The sequence below is a fragment of the Anolis carolinensis genome, unplaced genomic scaffold (genome assembly GCF_035594765.1).
Source record: "Anolis carolinensis isolate JA03-04 unplaced genomic scaffold, rAnoCar3.1.pri scaffold_8, whole genome shotgun sequence".
Classification (NCBI taxonomy): domain Eukaryota; kingdom Metazoa; phylum Chordata; class Lepidosauria; order Squamata; family Dactyloidae; genus Anolis; species Anolis carolinensis.
The window spans coordinates 24,684,629-24,709,508 of record NW_026943819.1 but is presented as its reverse complement, the minus strand read 5'-3'; the positions used below and the strand labels follow the sequence as shown (position 1 = coordinate 24,709,508).

Here is a 24,880-nt window from a genome sequence, read left to right as displayed (position 1 = left end):
GATATATACATGTACACTGGGGGGGTTAAGGTGTATGGTGTGACACATACAGACATATATATTCACACATTGTCCATATATGTAGTCTTGTGTTTTCATCCATTGTCTTGTTTTTCCTTATTTTTATTTTTATTTATTTTTTTCTCTTTTATGTCCATGGTTTGTTACTTTTTATTTTTTGTTTTGTTTTTCTGTGGTTTTAATTCACTGTGGAGAGCACAAAGTCTATGTTTGTTATTGTTTTTAAATGTATTCTTTATATTTTCAATTTCATTCCTGTGTCACTTTCCTGGAAAATCACTAATAATAAAAAAAAACCATGCAACCAAGAGGAACAATTCAGTGGGCCCTTGATATCCATTGGTGTTCACCTCCAAGATCCTCGTGGATACCAAAATCCATGAATGGCCCTTATACATACAATGGTGCAGTAAAATAGTGTTCTTTATACAAAATGGAAAAATTAAAGATTTTTAATTTAAATATTTTCAAGCCATGGATGGTTGAATCTGTGGATACAGAATCTAGGGATATTGAGAGCCAACTTTAAAAGGTAACACATCAACTTATTTTGGGGAACCTATTAAGTGTAACCATGTACCTCTATATAAAGGAAGTCTTACATGCTCAGAAGACATTCCTGTTGTTCCTGCAGATGTACTTTCTCATGGCTGTTTGAGTGGTAAGTGCTGTTGTATGGTTTGTAATGCATTAAGCAAAATGAATAGTAAAACTGTGTTTGATGTCTTTGTTTCTGTGTTTGTGAATTTATAATTAATTACCATTTGTTTAGGAAAAAGTGGAGGACATTTCCAACAGTCCTACAAGGACTATATTTATTTAGTTGCTGCAGAAAACTGGTTGGCTCTTGGAAGGAAAAATAAGAAAGCCAGTGAATCAAGAAAACAGAGTAGAGTTCCTTGTAAGAAAACCTGGGCCCCTTCCACATAGTTTTATCAAATCCACATTGAAGTGGATTATATGGCATTGTGAATTCACATAACCCAGTTCAAAGCAGATATTGTGGAATATTTGCCTTGATATTCTGGGTTATATGGCTGTATGGAAGGACCCCTGGTTAGCTGGAACCTTGACAAGGACCAAACTGCAACATCTTCTTGCAGGTCCTGCTTAGATCCTTAATCACAGTTGTGATTGAAAGAGGACATCTACACTGTAGGATTAATGCAGTTTGACACCACTTTAACTGCCATGGTTCAACACTATGTAATCCTGGGATTTGTATTTTGGTGAGGCACCAGCATTCTTTGGCAAAGGAGGATACAGACCTCATAAAACGATAACTCAATTGCATTGAGCTGTGTCAGAGTGGTGGCAAACTACATCAATTCCAGTGTTGATGCACCCTTGGCAAGATGATTGACTTAAGGGTGTCAACCATTAGGATTAAGGTAAAGGTAAAGGTTTCCTCTGACATTAAGTCCAATCGTGTCCGACTCTGGGGGTTGGTGCTCATTTCAATTGCTAAGCCGAAGAGCCGGCGTTGTCCATAGACACCTCCAAGGTCATGTGGCCGGCATGACTGCATGGAATGGCTTTACCTTCCTGCTGAAGCAGTACCTATTGATCTACTCACATTGGCATGTTTTCGAACTGCTAGTTTGGCAGAAGCTGGAGCTAACAGCGGGTGCTCACTCCGCTCCCTGGGTTTGAACCTGGGACCTTTCGGTCTGCAAGTTCAGCAGCTCAGTGCTTTAACACACTGAGCCACCGGAGGCTCCCCATTAGGATTAGTAAAGGTAAAGGTTTCCCCTGACGTTAAGTCCAGTCGTGTCCGACTCTGGGGGTTGGTGCTCATTTCAATTTCTAAACCGAAGAGCCGGCGTTGTCCATAGACACCTCCAAGGTCATGTGGCCGGCATGACTGCATGGAGAGCCATTACCTTCCCGCCGGAGCGGTACCTATTGATCTACTCACATTGGCATGTTTTTGAACTGCTAGGTTGGCAGAAGCTGGAGCTAACAGCGGGTGCTCACTCCGCTCCCGGGATTTGAACCTGGGACCTTTTGATCTGCAAGTTCAGCAGCTCAGCGCTTTAACACACTGAGCCACCGGAGACTCCCCATTAGGATTAAGAAACATAAAAAACAAGAAGCCAAGCCAGCCAGACTTTCTCCTGTGCCTTTAAGAGCAACACTATGTGTAGAAATCTGCAAGTGAAGGTCTGCGTAAGAATGAGGAACACTGCCACCTGCTGTGGTTGGGGCTTTCTGCCTGCCCTGTTGCTGTTAGTAGAAGCACAATTGCACTGGCTGGTTGGAAGAGTTGGCAAGCTGAGATCTTCCTGAGATTTGCATCATGACGACAGTGGTAGTTTTGACAAAGCAACTTGGGGATCGTGGTGTGGTTAAGAGAGAAGCCTCAAACCATGGACATTGCTCCCCCGAGTATGAATTCTAACCGCATGATGGAATTTTCTTTTGGTCCTCAAATTAAAAACTTAACCAAACTTTTAGAAATCCAATTTAGGCACTTAAGAAAAGGTGCAGACAAAGTGATCAAGGGACAGTGAACACAGCAGACATGACATGTAAATGATTTTTAGTGTCCCACTCTTTGCAAAATTAGAAATGTGAAGGAAAATTTATTTGGTAAAGGTGTACTCCTATTGAGGATGTATGTGCTTTAGCAAGCAGAGAAGAATTTAAGTACAGTAGAGTCTCACTTATCCAAGACTAGCTTATCCAACGTTCTGGATTATCCAATGAATTTTTGTAGTCAATGTTTTCAATACATCGTGATATTTTGGTGCTAAATTCGTAAATACAGTAATTACTACATAGCATTACTGCATATTGAACTACTTTTTCTATCAAACTTGTTGTATAACATGACGTTTTGGTGCTTTATTTGTAAATCATAACCTAATTTGATGTTTAATAGGCTATTCCTTAATCCTTCCTTATTATCCAAGATATTCGCTTATCCAACATTCTGCCGGCCCATTTATGTTGGATAAGTGAGACTCTACTGTATTTCCTAAATGCTAACACCAGCACTTCATATTTTGTCAAATGAGCCTACATTTATGTGCCGACAGCCCCAGACTTTTCAACTCAACCCTCTTGGGTGCAGTTCACCTTAATAAAGGTTGACCAGGTGTAGTTACCATTGAAGAGCCTCTTAGAGAGCTTGACTGCTCTTGAGACTGTCTTTCAGAGCAGTTCAAACATGTTACTTTTCTACTCCAGTTCCTATGATTCCCTTGCCACACTTGAAATGTGAGTTCCTGGGAACAAAAGAGTATTTTTTTACCAGGCTTTGCTTGTGTCTTGTGTGCAAATCAATGGATCTCCAACTTTGGTCTTCCAACTTTACCTCCCTGAAGCCCTAGCTATCTTGCTGAATTGTCAGATTCTGGGAACTGAAGTCTCAACCATCTGGCAGACTAAAGATTGAAAACCACTAGTGCTAATGACTTCATTGCTAGTGTTGCTCTGCAAATGGGAATTTGTTCAGTTCTTGAAAGTTACAGCTATTTTTACACACAGGGCAGAAGTGGCTGGTTTTGCAAAATACTAGCTATGGCAGGGGTCCCCAAACTAAGGCCCGGGGGCCGGATGCGGCCCTCCAAGGTCATTTACCTGGCCCCCGCCCTCAGTTTTATAATATAATATATTGTATATACATATAATATTGATAATAATATTATAATGTAATACAATATAACACTAATAATAATAATACCATACAATAGTATTAATTATATATTACTAATAATATTACAGTATAGTGGACGGGAGAGCAATGAGTCACTGACCAGGAGGTCATAAGTTCGAGGCCCGCTCGGAGCTATGTTTGTTTGTCTTTGTCCTGTGTTAAAAAGGCATTGAATGTTTGCCTAATATGTGTAATGTGATCCGCCCTGAGTCCCCTTCGGGGTGAGAAGGGCGGAATATAAATACTGGAAATAAATAAATAAATAAATAAATAAATAATAGTGTGCTATGCTAATAATATAACATATTGTATGTACATATAATTTGTAAGCCACTCTGAGTCCCCTTTGGGGTGAGAAGGGTGTGATACAAATGTAGTAAATAAATATAGTAAATAAATAAATAAAGTTTAGACTTAGGCTCGCCCAAAGTCTGAAATGACTTGAAGGCACACAGCAACAACAACAACAACAATCCCAATTAACTTGACTATCTCATTGGCCATAAACAGGCCCACACTTCCCATTGAAATCCTGATAAATGTATGTTGGTTAAAATTGTTTTTATTTTTAAATATTGTATTGCTTTTTCATTGTTATTTCATTGTTCTTGTTGTTGTTTTTGCACTACAAATAAGTCATGTGTAGTGTACATCGGAATTTGTTTGTATTTTTTTTCAAATGATAATTTGGCCCCTCAACAGTTTGAAGGATTGTAGACTGGCCCTCTGCATAAAAAGTTTGGGGATCCCTGAGCTATGGTATCTCTGATGTATGTTTCATCCATCTATATATATATATAAGAGTAATGGCATCACGGCGACCCACAAAACAACAAAACTGCAGGCCCCCCAACCTCGAAATTTGACAACACAACCCATCATCCACGGCTCTAGGTTGATACAACAAAAAGAAAAGAAAAATAAAGTCCTAATTAGAGAGAGAGGAATAATTGCTTTTATCCAATTGCTGCCAGTTAGAAGGCTAAGCTCCTCCAATTTGGTCTCCTAGCAACCTAATAAAAAATAATAAAAAACACTAAAAATAATTAAAAACACTAAAAATTAATACAATAAAATACTATAATAACAGAAAATAACTAAAAATAATACAAGAAAATAATAAAATATAATAAATAAAAAGATAACTTACAATAAAATTAATTAAAAAATATAAATAACGTCAAATAAAAATTACACAACACTTTTTAACCAATACCACCACCACTTTGCCACAGCAACGCGTGGCCGGGCACAGCTAGTTTTATTATATTGCAGTGACTGTATGCTGAATGGTTCCATTATCACAGTATTGGTGAATTGCTATCTATGGTTGCATTACTGGAAGGCCACTAATGTCCTTTTCTTTCATTTTTACAGATCTATTGGTACAATTTTTCTTCTAGTTGCAACAGGAAGGACTAGAAAATTGTTCCATAACATCCTGTGAGCATCTGAAACATGGGTCACAGGCATAGCAAGTGGTCAGTACATTCCAAGCAGAAAAAGACTTTTGCTTCTTCTAACAAGTACAAAGATATAGCACCTTCTTGTTCTCCTTATGCACTGGAGTCACAGAATGCTTCAGTGAACACCATGGAAAATGATTATCTTGTGCAAACTAGAGGACAGCCTAAGGATTTAGAAGGTTATCACAATATTTCACTGTTGACTCAAGAAGCCATACCTGTTCAACAAATCTCTGAACCGATCATAGAAGAGGCACAAGAAGCAAATCCTACTGAATTGGGGCCTCCATATATAAGAGCTCCCTTCCTTTCGGTAGATGACGATCAGAACCTACCTAATGATTTGGCTTTGGAGGAATCAGGACTTTACATAGAAATAGCTGATGAGCCGACTGAAAATGTGGAAGAGGCTGAAATGACCAAGATAACTATCTGGACCATAGATGATGTGGATTGGGATGATGAAGTCAAAATAGAACTGGAAGAGCATCCTGAGAGTGTGTTTAAGATGAAAGGTCATAAAGACTCAAAGGTTTACTCTAGAAAAATGTGTTCTTCCATGTAGGGTCTGTGGTGTAGCTAGGAGAAGATGCTAAGTGCCTTCAAAATATCACCGAGAGCTCAGATCTTAGGAACCTTCCATATTTGACCTGAGATGATCCTAGATTAGAAGCCCAAATGATGTTGATATTCATCCTGGAAGAGATTGTGGGAAAAGTGTTAACAATGACTTGGTGAGACAGCATCTCTACTACTAAAACTAGCTAGTCTACTTAGCCTTCCAGCCAGTCAGTTCTTTTACTTATTTTTCTATAATGATTTTAAAACACAGCCATGAATGAGATATATTTCCCTTTGCTTTTAGAGGGAAAGACATAGTTTCTCTTGAGCTAAGACAAGAGGTTACATTACAGTCGTCTAATTGTTGTTGAAATGCAACTCGTAGCACCTTTAGATGGTAAAGCCAATGTGAGGAATGCTGGGAGTTGTAGTTCAACACATCTAGTTGGTGTGTAATTCTTGTGCCTTGCTTAATAACATGCTTTCTTGTTGCATAAAATAAGTGCTAGATATTTTGATACTAAAGAATGTGCCCTCACTTGGCTGGATGCTTTAATATCTGGTCTGTGTAACTTTCCCAAACCAGTCGCTGATTAATTTGAAACAGAGCTTTTTTAACTATCTGTCAATAAATGCTATTTTAAAGGTTACTTTTAATGAAGTCATTACAACACATAAAATAAAATGTGGCTTCGAAATGCTCTTAAGAGCACAAGAGATCTGGGGACGACTGGAAGGAAAGTCAGCCAAAACTATTACAATCTTCTTTAATCTGTTCCCTTCAGATTTATTGTATTTAGATGAACAATTGCTGTTTTCCAATTATTCATTGTTTTCTGTGGCTCTCTAGTCCCTGTTTCTGTGGTCCATTAAGTCCCCACCAAACCATCAATCCCTCCCATTTTTCAATTATTTTTTTTACAAAAATCAGCTCAATTTTTAGGTAATTTTTTGCTGCAAATCATGGCAAAAAGCTCCCATGTTTACCCCCATATACCTCTGGCAGCCAGATGTAATGTCACTTCCCATTATCATTTACCTACAGAGACAAATAGAAATTCTTGCTGGGGCAGGGAGCAATTTGTTGGGCAAGACTTTGGGGCAATTTCCACCTACATAATAGACAGCATGACACACAATTGTGCCGCAAATCAGAAGGGCAACATGTTGGACAAGACCGTAGACTTGTCCATACAATCTTTTGAATCATGTGAAGTGGGCCATGCAGTGTATCGATAAATAGCTGATCAGGATTATTCAGTGCCCATAAGATTTCTTTAAATGAAAAGTCTGGAAACGGATATGCTTAATACTATGGCTAGAGTCTTGGAAAGGATATTTAGATTGGCAATTGCAACTAAGAGTTGTACTATATGAATGCATGAACAGGCCTTGATGTCAGTGTCAACCAGTTTCGATTCTTCTGGTTAATGTTGCTGAAATTGTCATCAAGACTGTATCTACACCACCAAATAATGCAGTTCAAACTGCATTATATGGGTCTACATTGACCATATAATGCAGTTGAGATCCAGCCAGAGTCCTGTTCAGCAACAGAAAAGAAGTCATTGGCACCAGTGATTCTCAATCTTTAATCTTTGAGTGGTTTGGGTTTCAGTCCCCAAGATCTTTGACAATTGTCCAAGCTGGTTAGGGATTCTGTAAGAAAAGGTCTGAAGCCCTGTAAGATTTCCACACCACAATGGAAAGAGATTGATAAAATGACAAAAGCTCTTGTGTTTGGATGTCAATATAGACGAAGAACATGTCTGCAATGCTGTCCTAATACAGAAGGCCTGCTGCTGATGTGTGCTTGTTCAACATGGTTTTAGTTATACATGAAGAGCTTTGAATACCATAGAGATGTGTTAAAGGACCAATCAATATGTTCTTTCTAAGTCTCCAATGCAATTCTGTGGTCAGCTTCTGTTAGATGTGATACGAGGGCTATCCAGAAAGTAGATTACGTTTTGGAATTAAAAATGAACAAAGTATAGGAGAAAACATTTACCATATGCAGTTGAAAGCCAGACCCAAATACCACTTCTCAACATAGTCGCCATTGAAATCTAGGCACTTCTCAAAGAGTTTGGAAAGTCCTTCCCCACCAAACTTTGCCACTTGGCTTGCGTCCTCAACCAGGCAGGCGTCCCTCCCGCAGCTGCGCATGTGCATGCGCTCAACTTTCCCCCACACTCGTGCTGGATCGCTCTTCTGTTTTGCAAATGCTTGCAAGGAAGGTTATGGCAACCATTTTTTGGGACAGGAAAGGTGTGCTTCTTGCAAAACCTTAGAAGAGCGATCCAGGACGAGCATGGGGGAAAGTTGAGTGCATGCACATGCGCAGCTGCAGGAAGGGATGCCCGCCTGGTTGAGGACGCAAGCCAAGTGGCAAAGTTTGGTGGGGAAGGACTTTCCAAACTCTTTGAGAAGTGCCTAGATTTCAGTGGGGACTATGTTGGGAAGTGGTATTTGGGTCTGGCTTGCAACTGCATATGGTAAATGTTTTCCCCTATACTTTGTTCATTTTTAATTCCAAAACGTAATCTACTTTCTGGATAGCCCTTGTACATAGAGATACTTCTAGGCCTCTGTGATCATCTTCTGTTGGATGTTGACTACAGAACTGCTCTAGAGGCCTAGACATATCTCATAGGTATCACAAAGTCTTACAGCACGATTCTATGGTATACTTCAGTCAGAAGTCCCAGACATCACTGATTTTGATATGAAAAATAAAGTTCCAGATTACATATCTAGAAAATCGTATTGCCCAGAAGGTCCTAGAGAGGATCACTCATGTAATAACACATCCATACTGTAAACGTGTGCAACAAAGAATAAACAGTAAAGTATTTGATTTCAACTTATGGCAACTACTGATCCTGTTTGTGCAGCCAAAGAAGGCATGCAGATAAATGAGAACAGCTGGATGCCTTTGGTACTGCTAACAGCAATATCACAACAAATTGGGAGAATGGATTTTGTACAGCTAGTTCATGGTTCTTTAGGGATTTTAGAGCTCTCTGAAAGAATCAAAGCCTAAATCCTATTGTTACTCCTCCTAACTAGAGTAATCCCATTGAATTTATGTATGTATTGGCTCACCATTCAGCAATTTATTAAATTGGTTTACCTTAGTCAGGATTAGTATATGATTCTGTATAGTTAATAGAGAAAGGACTTGTGGGCACAAAACATACACAGACATGATTGTATTATAATGCTGATGTTTTAATTTATAACACCTCAATTAATCATCCATGCACACACCAAATGGTCCTGTCTCACTCTGAATTAAGCAATATGATTTTAATGTACGGGTTTAGGAATAAATTGAGGAATACATATAGTAGACTTCCTGTTATTTGTCTATTTTTTCTATTTTCTTTTTGGTTACCTACAATAACTGTTGAGCAGCAAGTTTTCTGTAAACAAGTCTCATAAAAATGCTTTGTGGGGTGTATGGAACTTGGGGAGATGATGTTATGTGTTGGTTTCAGTATGGAATTTGTTGTTGATGTTAACTGCCTTCAAGTCAACTCCAATTTATGCTGCCCCTATGGTCTCTCCTGATCTTTCTGAAATATCAATACCATTGTTCATACTATCTGGGAGTTTTCTTTCTTTTTGTCCAGTCAGCAGAAACTGGAAATTTTTCCAATTAGTCTTTCTATGGGCACTTTTGCCGTTGGGAGATTTTACAGCTGCTCTATTTAGTAGTTGCAGAAAACTACAGAGGAATAAGAGAGATTCACTCCATATTGTGATGCATTATAATGGATCAACTCAATTTGGAACCTAATGCCAAAGCTAGATGGGATTTTGTTCTTAGAATACCATAGGTAAAGGTAAAGGTTTTCCCCTGACGTTAAGTCCAGTCGTGACCGACTCTGGGGGTTGGTGCTCATCTCCATTACTAAGCCAAAGAGCCGGCGTTGTCCGTAGACACCTCCAAGGTCATGTGGCCGGCATGACTGCATGGAGCGCTGTTACCTTCCCGCCGGAGCGCTACCTATTGATCTACTCACATTTGCATGTTTTCGAACTGCTAGGTTGGCAGGAGCTGGGGCTAACAGCGGGCGCTCATTCCACTCCCGGGTTTTGAACCTGGGACCTTTCGGTCTGCAAGTTCAGCAGCTCAGCGCTTTAACACACTGCGCCACCACCATAGTTGTCCTTATATAGTATTTCTTTACATGCAATTAATACCTTACATAGAAGCTGAAATATGTTTTATCATGGGAATGATCATCTAAACTATTTGGTACCAGTCTTCCTATTTTTGTCTTTCTCCAAATAAGAGCAACAGCAGAATAGTGATGGCAGATTGATTGGTATCAGCTCATATTTTAAGAACAAGAAGTTCTTTATGAACCTCATAAAGAGGAATTGAAATATATAGTTGCATTAACCTGAAATACCATATGTAAACTGATTTTGCAGCACTTTAGAGACTACGAGGATTGAATGAAAAGTATTGCCTCCACCTTCGTAACTCCTCAACAGATGGCAGTCCTGGTCTGCGGCAGGTCCTGGCTTGTTCAGTAGACTCTCCTCTACAGTTCCATTTGGCGGGAAGCCTTAGCATTGAATGGTTGTGTTGTTAAAGTGTGAAGTATGGAACCCTGCGCAGATGGTCGGTCAATACGACTTAAGCAATGTGCAGTCATTGAATTCTTGATAGCAGAAGGTGTCACCCCAAAGGAGATTCATCAGAGAATGCAAGCTGTGTATGGTGATTGTGTTGATGCGAGTCCTGTGCATTGTTGGGCAAGTAAGTTTAAAGATGTTGAAGTGGGAACTTCTAACTTGCGTGACAAACAAAGAGTTTGGATGTCCTGTGACAGTAACCACTGAGTTTCACAAGCAAAAGGTGGACAGATTGATTCAGGACGATTGTCATACCATCCAGAGAGAAATTTCAAGAATAATCAGCATTTCACAAGAACGTGTGAGTCACATTGTTGCTTTGCTTAGCTATCGGAAGAACTGTGCACGATGGGTCCTGTGAGACGCTGGTTGTGGAAACAGAGTGTCGACTTCTTCCGTGACGTCTTCAGAAAACTTGCTCATTGTTGGCAGAAATGTATCCAATTGTCTGGTGATTGTGTGGAAAAGTGAATAGTGGTAAAGAGCACATTCTAAGGATTATTTCTGCATTTGATTTATTAAAATATTCCCATCCAAACCAAAGTAACGGAGGTGGAGGCATTACTTTTCATTCAACCCTCGTAGTTGAGAGAACAAAAGTTGATAGCATATCATTCATGGATTGCATCCTCCAATGCTACTTACAGGGAAGGCGAAGCACTGTTATCAGGGTAAGCAATAGTATTTCTCGAAATATTTTTGACCTACATCTTCCATGAGTATAGTTAAAGGTGAGACATGCTATAGCTGCTGTCCAACAACCTTTGGGTGAGCATCATTGCTTACTCCACAATCCTGATTTTGTTTATTGTAGTGTATATTTTCTTTTATTGTATTGTTTAATGCGTTATGATTTGTTGTTTTATTTATATTTTATTATATTGTATTGTTCTGGGCATGGCCCATGTAGCCGCCCCGAGTCCCCGTTGGGGAGATGGTGGCGGGGTATAAATAAAGTTTATTATTATTATTATTATTATTATTATTATTATTATTATTATTATTGTTGTTGTTGTTATCCTGGGAAAAACAGATTAGCAGCGTCAGCAACTAAATAATTCTCTGATTATAATTAAATAGAAATGAATGTGATCCTTGGTTTCAATTTACAGTGCTATGTCACCAAAATCTGCACTTACTTGGCCTTTTGAGAGACAGTTGGCCCAAGATCTCATTTGTGTGAACAAATAAACACCTGGCAGCAAAGAATGTAATCCTAAATATTGCTCGCTCTTTTTTTCCCCAGGGCTTTTTCGGGATCTGTAGTGATGGGCAAATGGGCAGAGCATGACCCAAGTGCTGAGTTGGCCCATTCACTGCAGAAAGTGGCTCCTCAGCAAGAATGCAAATTTAATTATTGCAGGGCTAACCATTTACTTATTTATCACATTCAGCAAAGATGCTGAGTAACTGTCATTTCCTGGGTAATGTGCAGTCATATTAAAACAATTCAAAATCACAACATGTGCGAAAATGCATCTAAAAAAGTAAGCTGCATTGAAACAGGTGAATGGTTTCCATTTACAAAAGAGAGAAAAGCAGAGAAATCATACTCGGAAGCTGCTAAAACAAAACAATTAAAACATTCTGAGAGGGATGCAAACAGGTTAAAAGAAAATGCATTATATGGTCAAAATATCATGTTTGGGATGTGTGGCTGAATATACCCAGTGAAAAAGCCATTTATAATCCTTTTATAGGGTGAGATAATTATTGGGTATGGATCATTGCATAGCCTGCTCATAAATCACTTGCATAGTTTGTAATGTATTAATTACAATATTTGTAAACAGTATAGCTCCCATATCCACAAAGGATACATTCTTGGGACTTGTGTTGATACATAAAACCCTGGAATATAGTTAACATTATTGAAAGGAAGGACTTCTGGTCTAAGAAAACCATAGAGTCACTCTGGAGGACCTAGAAAATGCCTAAAGAGGACATATTTTGTCAAATGTGGCTGAACAAACATGTGGGTATTGGCCTTGTGGATATGAGGGTCATACTATACAGATATGGGGGTCATAATATACATTGTCCATTCACAATCATCCCATTGTCTGAGGTTTCTGTGTCAAATCTGAAGCCTAGAAATGTCCCTGATTGATAGGAAACATCATATACTGAGTACCAACCATACTTGCTTGTCTCTTGTTATTCAAACAGAGAGAAATGGGGAGAGAAAGAACCTATTGTTCTTATTTGAAAATTAGGACAGAAGACTTAGTTAAAGGAGAATCAAGGTGAAATGAAAGGATTCTTCCTTCTCAAGTTAAGGAGATAGAATGAAGATCATTCTATCTACCCATCTTGTCTCTAGTTAAACAAGTTAACAGAATAAAACATTGCACAGAAATCCACGGAGCAAAGCCATAGCCACTACTCGCTTCAAGCAAAGGCCCTTCCGGACAGGCCCTATATCCAAGGATCTGGTCGCAGGAGTTCTGCTTTAAATCGAATCATATGGGTCTGCACTGCCAGATAATCTGGGATAAACAGAAAACCTGGCATCAGATCCTGGGTTATAGGGCCTGTCTGGAAGGGCCCCAAGTCTTCCTCTTCTCCTTCCTCTTCTATTATATTTCTACTCTTCTACAAAAATAAATGTATTATTATTATTATTATTATTATTATTATTATTATTATTATTATTATTATTATTGACACAATGACATTGTATGACACAGCAAACAAGATAGATATGCTGGATTTCGTATCACAGAATCACAAGTCAAACACTTCCCAAGTGTCTAGGACTGTGTGATGTATTTTCAGATGATGTGCGCAGATCCCAGTAGGATGGCCTTTTTGCAGTTGGCAGATCGTAATTTTGTCAATGTCTATTGTTTCCAAGTGCCGGCTGAGATCTTTTGGCACGGCACCCAGTGTGCCCATCATCACCGGGACCACCTGCACTGGTTTCTGCCAGAGTCTTTGAAGTTCAATCTTGAGGTCCTGATAGCGGCTGAGTTTTTCCTGTTGTTTTTCGTCAGTGCGACTGTCACCTGGGATGGCGACATCAATGATCCAAACCTTTTTCTTTTCCACAACTGTGATGTCTGGTGTGTTGTGTTCCAGAACTTTGTCAGTCTGGATTCGGAAATCCCACAGTATCTTTGCGTGCTCATTTTCCAATACTTTTCCAGGTTTGTGATCCCACCAGTTCTTTGCTGCTGGGAGGTGGTACTTGAGGCATAAGTTCCAATGAATCATTTGGGCCACATAGTTGTGCCTCTGTTTGTAGTCTGTCTGTGCAATTTTCTTACAACAGCTGAGGATGTGATCAATGGTTTCATCAGTTTCCTTGCACAGTCTGCATTTTGGGTCATCAGCTGATTTTTCAATCTTGGCCTGAATTGCCTTTGTCCTGATGTCTTGCTCCTGGGCTGCAAGGATCAGGCCTTCTGTCTCCTTCTTCAGGGTCCCATTCGTGAGCCAGAGCCAGGTCTTCTATTATTATTATTATTATTATTATTATTATTATTATTATTATTATTATTATTATTATTATTAATTGCCTTTGTCCTGATGTCTTGCTCCTGGGCTGCAAGGATCAGGCCTTCTGTCTCCTTCTTCAGGGTCCCATTTGTGAGCCAGAGCCAGGTCTTCTCCTTGTCAGCTTTTCCTTCAATTTTGTCAAAGAACTTTCCATGCAATGTTTTGTTGTGCCAGCTGTCAGCTCTAGTTTGTAGTGCAGTTTTCTTGTACTGGTTTTTGTCTGCTGTGCTTTGATGAGTTTCTGATTTTTGACTTTAATCAGAGCAGGTTCTTTACTTTGCTTTACATATTCTACCAGGGCATGTTCTTCTTCTTTCACTGCTTGTTTTACTTATAAGAGTCCTCTGCTACTAGATCTTCTAGGCAGATATAGCCAGTCAACATCACTGCGGGGGTGCAGTGAATGATGAATGGTCATGAGTTTTCTTGTTTTTCTGTCCAAATTGTCCAGTTCCGTCTGTGTCCAATTTATAATGCCAGCAGTATATCTTATGACAGGTATGGCCCAGGTGTTTATGGCCTTGGTGGTGTTGCCTCCATTGAGCTTGCTTTTGAGAATTTTTCTGACCTTTTGTGTGTATTCTTTGCTGACCACAGTTTTCACATGTTCATGCTTGATGTTGTCCAGCTGTAATATGCCCAGATATTTATAGACCTCTGGCTGGTGACACTTTATTATTTGGCCATTAGGCATATTTATGCCCTCACTTTCAATAATTTTTCCCTTCTTCAATGCCACTGTCGAACATTTGTCCAAACCAAACTCCATGCTGATATCAGTGCTAAAAATTCGGACAGTGTTGGTCAGAGACTGAATTTTAGCTTCCGTTTTCCCATATAGCTTCAGGTCATCCATGTACATCAGATGTGAAATATTATTATTTCATATTATTTTATTATGACACAGCAAACAAGATAGATATGCTGGATTTCATATCACAAAATCACAAGTCAAACACTTCCCAAGTGTCTAGGACTGTGTGATGTATTTTCGGATGATGCGTGCAGATCCCAGCAGGGTGGCCTTTTGCAGTTGGCAGATCGTGATTTTGTCAATGTCTATTGTTTCCAAATGCCGGCTGAGATCTTTTGGCACGGCACCCAGTGTGCCGATCACCACCGGGACCACCTGCACTGGTTTCTGCCAGAGTCGTCGTCGTCTTCTTCTTATTATTATTATTATTATTATTATTATTATTATTATTATTATATTTTAATTTTTATTATTATGAGATGGCCAGGTTTAAATGGTCATCCTCTCCAGACATAGCAAACCTGCATCTTTACAATTTATTGAACTGTAATTCCAGGTTGTTGCCTTTGGGTACCTTCAAGTCATTTGTGATTTATGGAGAACTTATGGGGTGTTCTTGGATGGTTGCCATTGCTCAGAAGAATGTGACTTCTCCAAAGTCATTCAATAGGTTTCATAGCCAAGTTGGGGTTTGAACCCAAAATCCTAGTCAAGTCACTATACCACATTCGCTTTTGAAAATTCCAGTTGAGTACAGTAAATTTGTTCAGGTTGCCCAGTTCAGAGGAGCATATACTGCCCTTCCACCCTTTGGGCAGAACGGTGGAGTTTCTCCCCACTCTCAATCGTATTGCTCCATTGAGTGGCTGACCTCCTGTCCCCCATTATTGGCACATTTCTAGAATTATTCCAATATGCCAGAAAGCTTCAAAACCAATTAACCTCTCCCTGTAATTCATCACGGCACTGCTGCATAAATCAAACGGCTGTGTCAAGCAATTGGAGCCCAATGAGCTACACACTACCTGGAAATTTAAGTCTATAATAGGGGAAAAGGAACTCTCACCAGGTGGAACTAATGTATTGGAGGTTAGGGGAGATTTAGAGTGCAGCCACGCTCTGCATGTGAGGCTCTAGGGAGTGCTAGTAATTGCAGGAAGGTTTGTATAACCCATTTTCTTACTGGTAAGCCGATTGGCTATTCGGCTCATTGTCGCTATTACCTTTTTTAAAAAGACACACATCCCTGAAGGTAAGCACTGCAGAACTGTGCAAGGTTTTACTTCCCAGCAATATGCCTGGACTAGGTTCTACTCTTTTTAATAAAAGATAACACTGGCTGAAAGTGGGCTGAAATATAAGTAATTATGGCAGTGCAGGTTGACCATCCCTTATCCGGCATTTCAAAATCTGAAATAATTCAACATTTTCCACATTGCTGAGATAATTCCATCTTTCTGATGGTCCAGTGCACAGTATTAACTCTTTACCCATTGGACTATTACAATACTTATGACTTCATCCAATAAATATATCCTCCCTAGTCATTTTCTATGTTTATAATAACTTGCAGCAAATGTCATTCGTTTCAATAGGGTTTGCTATTATTCCCTGTTTCCACAGTATTATTTATTTATTTGTTTACATTATTTATATTCCACCCTTCTCACCCCAAAGGGGACTCATGGCGGATCACAATGCATATATACATGGCAAACATTCATTGCCATTAGACATACGGCATATAAGCAGACACAGAGGCAATTTAACATTTTCCAGCTTCCGTCTTCATGAGGATATGCTCGATTCCGGCCACAGGGGGCGCTGCTGCTTCATCAACCTCTTGTGACACCGAATCCTTGATAGAGTACTTCCTCATTCCTTACCACACACTGCTGGAAGTTTTTATGGTGTCGTAAATTAGTTAAATTAACCTCCCCGCATAAAGCGGTACCTAAATTGCACTTTATTTAAAAAATCTGTAACTTATAATGTGCACCTTGCTTATCCAGTATTGCAACCTCATTGTTTTTAATTTGATGTTTTAATACCGTGTTGTGTTTTTTTTTTCTTTCCGGTTGCTGTGTATATTATTATTGGTTTTGTTATCTGATGTTTAATATTTTATTTTGTATTGTTTTGTATCTGATTTTGCTGTAAGCCGCCCTGAGTCCCCTTCGGGGGAGATGGAGGCGGGATATAAATAAACTTATTATTATTATTAAATGTTCTACTCGACAGATGCAACTGTCTTTTGAGCTGCTTAGGTCAACAGCGAGCTAGGCTATTAAATGATTGGGAGCAAAATCCGACCCAGGCTTCGATGTCATTACCGCTCGGTCAGTAATGATTTATTGCAGCTGGCTACTAACCAGCTGTGCCACAGCCCGGTCCTATATTCAGAAATGTATCTCCCATATAAACAGGGGTAATACCGTACACAAACTTTGCTTTCTGCAAAAAAAAATCAAAAATATTGCATACAATTACCTTCAGGCTATATATATATAATGTGCATATGAAACATGTTTAGAGTTGGGTCCCATCTTCAGGATATCTCATCAGGTATGTATCTATATGCAGATACAGGTATTCCAAAAATCCAAAACATTTATTGACCCAAGCATTTTGGTTAAGGGATGGTCAACCTCTACTAGCTTATAACAGTTTCTACAGAACCCAGAAGGATGCAATAAATCACTTTGAATGTGTATTTACTGGAGTGGTTAACAAGGAGAACTCTATAAATACATTAGCCAAAGGTTTCAGCTTCTGGCTTCTTGCTGAAAATAAAAGCATGTTGCATCCAAAGTTATAGCTAGTGTTCTGAACTATCATCTTGGGTGAAAATTGATTTTATTTTGCACAGCTGAAGAAAGAAGAATCCAAAGACATCTTTCCACCATGTCTCCTGTATCAATTTAACAATATAATAATATATAATACTCATACCATACTAAAATTATAATATATGGTATATACATATAATATTGATAATTATATTATGATGTAATACAATGTAATAATAATAATACACTATTATAATTGTATATTTAATTACATATAATATTACTAATAATATTGCAATATAGCCGTATAGTACCATATAATAATACATAATGCTTATATAGTGCTTATATTGTGCTATACTAATAATATAATATATTGTATGTATATACTGGTGCAATGGGTTAAACATAACATATTACTAATAATATTGCAATACAGCCGTATAGTATAATATAATAATACATAATGCTTATATAGTGCTTATATTGTGCTATACTAATAATATGATATATTGTATGTATATATATCTTGTAAGCCACCCTGAGTCCCCTTTGAGGTGAGAAGGGTGGGATATAAATGTCGCTAATAAATAAATAAATATACAGGTTAAACGTGGCTTATCTGGAATTCTGAAGTATAAACTATTCCAGAATCCAAAATAGTCAATAGAAGTAGCTGAGTTGGTGACACATTAATGTTCCAGTGGTTCAGTTTGCGCAGGAAATATGGTTTCCTGCCCAAAATTATGAAAAATAATGTGCATTAAACTACCGTCAGGCTTTGCATATAAGGCATATAGGAAACATGAATGAATGTTGTGTTTTAGGTCCCATCTCTATAGTATCTCATTACGGATGTATATGCAAACACTTGTTTTCCAAAATCCAAAGTGCTTCTGGTCCCAAGCATTACAGATAAGAGATACTCCGGGGCCGGGCTGTGACGCAGCTGGCTAGTAACCAGCTGCAATAAATCACTACTGACCGAGAGGTCATGAGTTCGAAGCCCTGGTCGGGTTAAGCCCCCGACCATTAAATAGCCCGGCTTGCTGTTGACCTATGCAGCCCCAAAAGACAGTTGCATCTGTCAATTAGGGAAATTTAGGTACGCTTTATGCGGGAGGCTAATTGAACTAATTTATAACAACATAAAACTGCCAGCAAAACATGAGGAATGGAATGAGGAAGTACAGCCACTAGTGGACAGTGAAGCAACAGCTCCCCCTGTGGCCGGAATCGTGAAGCTGGAAAAAAATGTTAAATGCCTCTGTGTCTGTTTATATATGTTGTTTGTCTGTTGGCATTGAATGTTTGCCATATATGTGTTCATTGTAATCTGCCCTGAGTCCCCTTCGGGGTGAGAAGGGCGGAATATAAATACTGTAAATAAATAAATACTCAACTATTACTAGGTCATAGTAGGTTTTGCATGGTGATATTACAAAAACTAATTTGTAGGTAAGCTGATGGAATTCTATGCAGGGTTATAAACTGGTGTTGTGTTCGGTGAGGCATCTTGAATAGATGTTGAATACACTGTAAGTTCTTTACAGCTTTGCTCTAACTCTTCAGGTCTTGGATATTAATCCCTTGGCAATCCTTTTGAATGATGACTACCAGTAGGTTGCTTCTCCCTTTACTAACTTTAATACCTATCTTTGGAACTTTGTCAGACTTATTGCTATGTTCACTAGCTGCTTTGTAGCTCTGAATAAATGTTTTCACCATGCGATGCCAAAAGAGGGTTCTGTAAAGTTTGGAGTTAGCACCCCAGCTTGAAGGGAAGAAAATATTGAATTGTTGAAATTTGTATTGTGAAGCTAAATGGATAAAATGACTGGCTGGCATTTGTACCTCTCAATAAATAACTTTTTAAATGATTACTGCAACCTACCATTCTATTGATTTGCTTTACTCTCTGTTAACTTAAGGAGAAAAACAATTCATACTCAGGAGCTTTGGCCTTGCCTGGGGATTATTTGGGAAAGTTGCAGTGGGTGTATAACCTGAAATTCTAAAGCAAAATGGATTCAAAGAAACCGTTCAATAGAGATAAGGCTAAGTAACACAGGCATTCTTGGGGACCCACTGCTAAGAACCTGCAAGACTAGGAACTATCAATATCCTACAAAGGTTCAAAGGAGTAGCTTTACATTGAATCATATGCCTAAATCCAATTGCGAGTCCTATCTAAACACATCAAATCAAGGGAACTCTGTCTGTACATCAGCACATATCTACATTTCATTGATTCAGCAGGTCTACTGAAAATAGGCTTTGCAATTAGATTTAGTACACAGTGATTTCTGTAGGATCAAAATGCACAGTCTAAAGAATAGTCTTGATTTATTTATTTATTTATTTATTTATTTACAGTATTTATATTCCGCCCTTCTTTCTCACCCCGAAGGGGACTCAGGGCGGATTACAATGAACACATATATGGCAAACATTCAATGCCAACAGACAAACAACATATATAGACAGACACAGAGGCATTTAACATTTTTTTCGAGCTTCACAATTCTGGCCACAGGGGGAGCTATTGCTTCACTGTCCACTAGTGGCTGTACTTCCTCATTCCTTTCCTTGTGTTTTGCTAGCAGTTTTATGATGTTGTAAATTAGTTAAATTAGCCTCCCGCATAAAGTGTACCTAAATTTCCCTAATTGACAGATGCAACTGTCTTTCAGGGCTGCATAGGTCAACAGCAAGCCGGGCTATTTAATGGTCGGGGGCTTAACCCGACCCAGGCTTCGAACTCATGACCTCTCAGTCAGTAGTGATTTATTGCAGCTGGTTACTAGCCAGCTGCGCCGCAGCCCGGCCCTCAGATCTCATCTGAGGTCTCTTCTACACTCTCCTTATATCCCAGGATCTTATCCAGGCTATCTGCTTTGAACTGGATTATATGAGTCTATACTGCCACATAATCTGGGATAAGTAGACAATCTGGGATCAGATCCTGGGATATAAGCAGTGTTGAAGTGACCTAAGTCTTTGCAAGAGTTGTTCTAGAATGGCTTCTCCCAGCTTCAGAACCTCAGGCCCCTTCTACACTGCCATATAATCCATATTATCAAGTCAGATAATCCACATTATCTGCTTTGAACTGGATTATATCAGTATACACTGCCATAAAATCCAGTTCAAAGCAGATAATCTTCATTTAGATGTTCCTCAGATGTTCTTCATTTCCACTTCACATCACCCTTGGATATATCTTCAGTATAGACTCATATAATGCAGTTTGAATTGCATTGAATGATCATTATATGAGTCTACACTGATGATATAATGCAGTTTCAAACTGGATTATGTCACAATGTAGATGAGGCCCAGGACGATAACATCTGGAGACCCAGTTTTGAGAGTTGTTATTTTTGAGAAACTTTACATGAAATCTCCTAAGTGTTCTCATTCATTTATGACTGCCATTCTATAGCACCCTTAACATTTGGAGGCCACAGGTTTGGCTCCTGTACTGTACCCTAATCCTCTGAATCCTTAGCATACCAGTCTGATGTTAGCCATTTACATAGCCATCTAATGATTGGAAGAGGGCAGGAAGAGAACAGAGAAGCAGCACTCTCCTCCTGGATCTCCAGTGAACACATGTCTTCACGTGGCTAACTGCTAAAACACAGCCTGCCATAGTGTGGTCAATATCATAATGAGAGGCTCAATGTTCTCATTGAACATCGAGAAAACCAAAGTGCTCTTCCAACAGGCACCAGCTAATCCCTCTGCAATGCCAGGAATACAGCTTAATGGTGTAACATTAGAAAACATTGACCATTTCTGCTACCTTGGCAGCCACCTCTCCACAAAAGTCAACATCAACACTGAAATACAACACCGCCTGAGCTCTGCAAGTGCAGCATTTTTCCGAATGAAGCACAGAGTGGGGTTGTTGTATGTTTTCCAGGCTGTATGGCCATGTTCTAGAAGTATTCTCTCCTGACATTTCGCCCACATCTATGGCAGGCATCCTCAGAGGTTGTGAGGTATGGAGAAACTAAGCAAGGAATGTTTATATATATCTGTGGGTGAGGGAAGAACTCTTGTCAGTTGGAGTCCAGCGTACATGTTCCAGTTGAACTAAAGCTGAATTAAACCACCTAAACTGGTCTCTAAAGGCCAATGGATACTCCACCACAGACATCAGAAGAGCTGCAAGGCCAAGAACAAGCCATGAGAGTCAAGACAAAGATCCACCCAGAGGAAAGGTGTTCTGGCCATACAGCCCCGAAAACATACAACAACCCTGTGATCCCGGCCATGAAAGCCTTCAACAACACATTGAAGCAGAGAGTGTTTGATGATCGGGACATCCGTCAAGATACCAAGATGATTGTTTATAAAGCCATTGTCCTCCCAACCCTGCTCTACACCTGCAAAACGTGGACGATCTACAGACATCACACTCAACTCCTGGAGCTTTTCCATCAACATTGCCTCAGAAGAATCCTACAAATCTCTTGGGAAGACAGGCGGACAAATGTCAGCGTGCTTGAGGAAGCAAAGACCACCAGCATTGAAGCGATGCTCCTACACCATCAACTCCGCTGGACTGGCCACGTTGTCCAAATGCCCGGTCACCGTCTCCCAAAGCAGTTACTCTACTCCCAACTCAAGAATGGGAAACGGAATGTTGGTGGACAGGAAAAGAGATTTAAAGATGGGCTTAAAGCCAACGTTAAAAACTGTGGCATAGACAACGAGAACTGGGAAGCCCTGGTCCTTGAGCGCTCTAATTGGAGGTCAGCTGTGACCAGCAGTGCTGCGGAGTTTGAAGAAGCATGAATGGAGGGCTTAATGTATATTATCATTTATTGTATTGCTTTTAATTGTGTTATGGTATGCTGTTTTTATATTTTATTATATTGTACTGCTCTGGGCATGGCCCCATGTTAGCCGCCCCGAGTCCCCGTTGGGGAGATGGTGGCGGGGTATAAATAAAGTTATTATTATTATTATTATTATTATTATTATTATTATTATTATTATTATTATTATTAAGAGAGAAACGTGCCAAGAGGAAGGAGCATTAAGCCAACCCTGACCAGGTCCGCCTTCCACCTGGAAACCGATGTCCTCACTGCGGAAGAACATGCAGGTCAAGAATAGGTCTCTTCAGCCATCTATGGATCCATCCCCAAGACCACACAATTGGAAGACCATCATCCTCGACCTACGAGGGATCACCTAATACTAATACTAATATCATAATGTTCAAAATGTGCAGGCATTTTATTCACATTTTATCTTAGTGGAGTGATTGTAGAAAATGGCTCTTGAAATAGTACCAGAGTTTACAGCTGGGAAACAGCAACGCCATGGTGTTTCTTTCCTACCTGTAATTTCTCAAACCAAGTTCTATTTGGTGCTATTGCTGGGGAGAATGCACTTTGCATTATGATTGCAGGCAGATGCAGGCATGAATCATGGTTGCTCTGAAGCAAATCAATTCTCAGTGTCTCCTTCCTGCCTCTAGCCAGTCTCTGTGCATTCCAGTTCATATTTTTTCCAGTACACTGAGGATGAAATCTTGCTGGGCCGATCTTCAGTGAAATGAAAGTGAATTAGACATACATTTACAGATTTTTAAAAAAATACTATCTTCTAGTCACTGAATAAGAGCTGGAATATTCTTGGGGGTGGGGGATTTTTCGAAAAAGGAGATACTACCAAAACAAGTCAATTTATAGCCTGAATCAGGTTGTTTTGCACTGTATATGAATGCTTATAAAACTGGAAATACAATTCAACACACTTGGATAGTCATAATACAATCCAGGATTGATTGTGAGTTAGTGTACATTGCCTATGTTGACTAGAGGATAAGGGAATTAAATCCTAACATAGTTGTTCTCAACCTGGGGTCCCCAGATGTTTTTGACCTACAACTCTCAGAAATTCCAGCCAGTTTACCAGCTGTTAGGATTTCTGGAAATTGAAGACCAAAAACATCTGAGGACCCCAGGTTGAGAACCACTGCCTAAAAATATGTGGATTTTCCTAAGCTAAATAAACTTTGTTTTAAAAGGTAAAGGTTTCCCCTGACGTTAAGTCCAATCGTGACCGACTCTGGGGATTGGTGCTCATCTCCATTTCTAGGCCGAAGAGCCAGCTTTGTCCATAGACATCTCCAAGGTCATGTGGCCAGCATGACTGCATGGAGTGCTGTTGCCTTCCCGCTGGAGCGGTACCTATTGATCTACTCACATTTGCATATTTTCAAACTGCTAGGTTGGCAGGAGCTGGGGCTAACATTTCGCTCCCGGGATTTGAACCTGGGACCTTTTGGTCCGCAAGTTCAAACTTTGTTTTAGGCCCCTTCTAAACTTCCATATAATCCAGATTATCAAAACAGATGATCCATATTATCTGCTTTGAACTGGATTATATGAGTCTACACTGCCATGTAATCCAGTTCCAAGAATCTGGAACAAGAAGTGTAGAAAGGGGCCTAAAACGCACTGTAGTAACTATTGTCTTAGAGGCAATATCATATTCTTAACTCCTTTCTTAAGTAATGGTAACATCCCATAGACAATCGGATGTCCAGGGTGGCTACCAAAGGGTGTACAAGATAGACCTTTGGTCTTGTTCAGTAGATCTTGTCTCATATTCTGTGCATTTTTCTTTTTGAAAAGAAATACTTTTTAGTTGATCGGAATGCTTTTTAATCTTGTCATCTGCTGGAGCCTTCCTCTTAGTCATCTAACTGCCAAAGACTTTGATGGGTCAAACTTCACAAGGAATAATGTTTGAAAGTTCAATGCAAACCTTTCTTGGGAGCATTCCAAACTGAAACAGCAGCACCGAGGTAAGATCTGAAACTTTTCTGGCCTCAGCTGGGTGTATTTGGGAAAACCTGCCGCTCATGTGATTGATGGAGGAAGTCAGAAACAGGCTGGTGTCAAATGAACAGCATCTATCAAACTGTGCTGAAATCCACTGCGGTTTGCAGCATCCATTAAAAAACCTAGGTCTTTTTAATGCAAAGACCCCTGAATAGTAACCCCATCTCTCCTGCTATGTTGAATTGGAAATGGTGGGTAGTGCCAGTGAATTGGCAGCCAAGTCAAAGCACTTCTTCTCCAAGCAGCAACAGCACTATCAATAAATCCTGTCTGTCTGAACTCATGAAGGAGACAAATTTCATCTCTCCTGCCCACCCATTCAATTTATTATGCTTCCAAATGCTTGGGTGTATTGTGCTGTAGATCACCTGAAGTGCTAGTCACCAGGAAGAGAGCAAGCAAAGCACATTCCCATCTCGAAGGGACCAGACCTTTCCTTCCTCTACAGAGGCAGAAATCCAAATTTATGTGTAGTGGACAAGCAAGGCAGAAACTGTAAAGGTAAAGTTGGCTTGATGTTCACATTCACTGGCCTGCTATTGATGGCCACTCTATTTCAAGTTGCTAGTTTTCATTGGACACATTTTCCCTCTACTCATAGTGTA

At 39.5% G+C, this 24,880-nt stretch overlaps 1 long non-coding RNA gene across 1 annotated transcript; it reads left to right on the top strand.

The window, feature by feature from the left end:
* Positions 1 to 239: 239 nt before the first annotated feature.
* Positions 240 to 6,359, top strand: LOC100564813 (uncharacterized). Its single transcript, XR_507359.2, has 2 exons — positions 240 to 682; positions 5,060 to 6,359. It is a non-coding gene; the product is annotated as an uncharacterized LOC100564813 (long non-coding RNA).
* Positions 6,360 to 24,880: the final 18,521 nt, after the last annotated feature.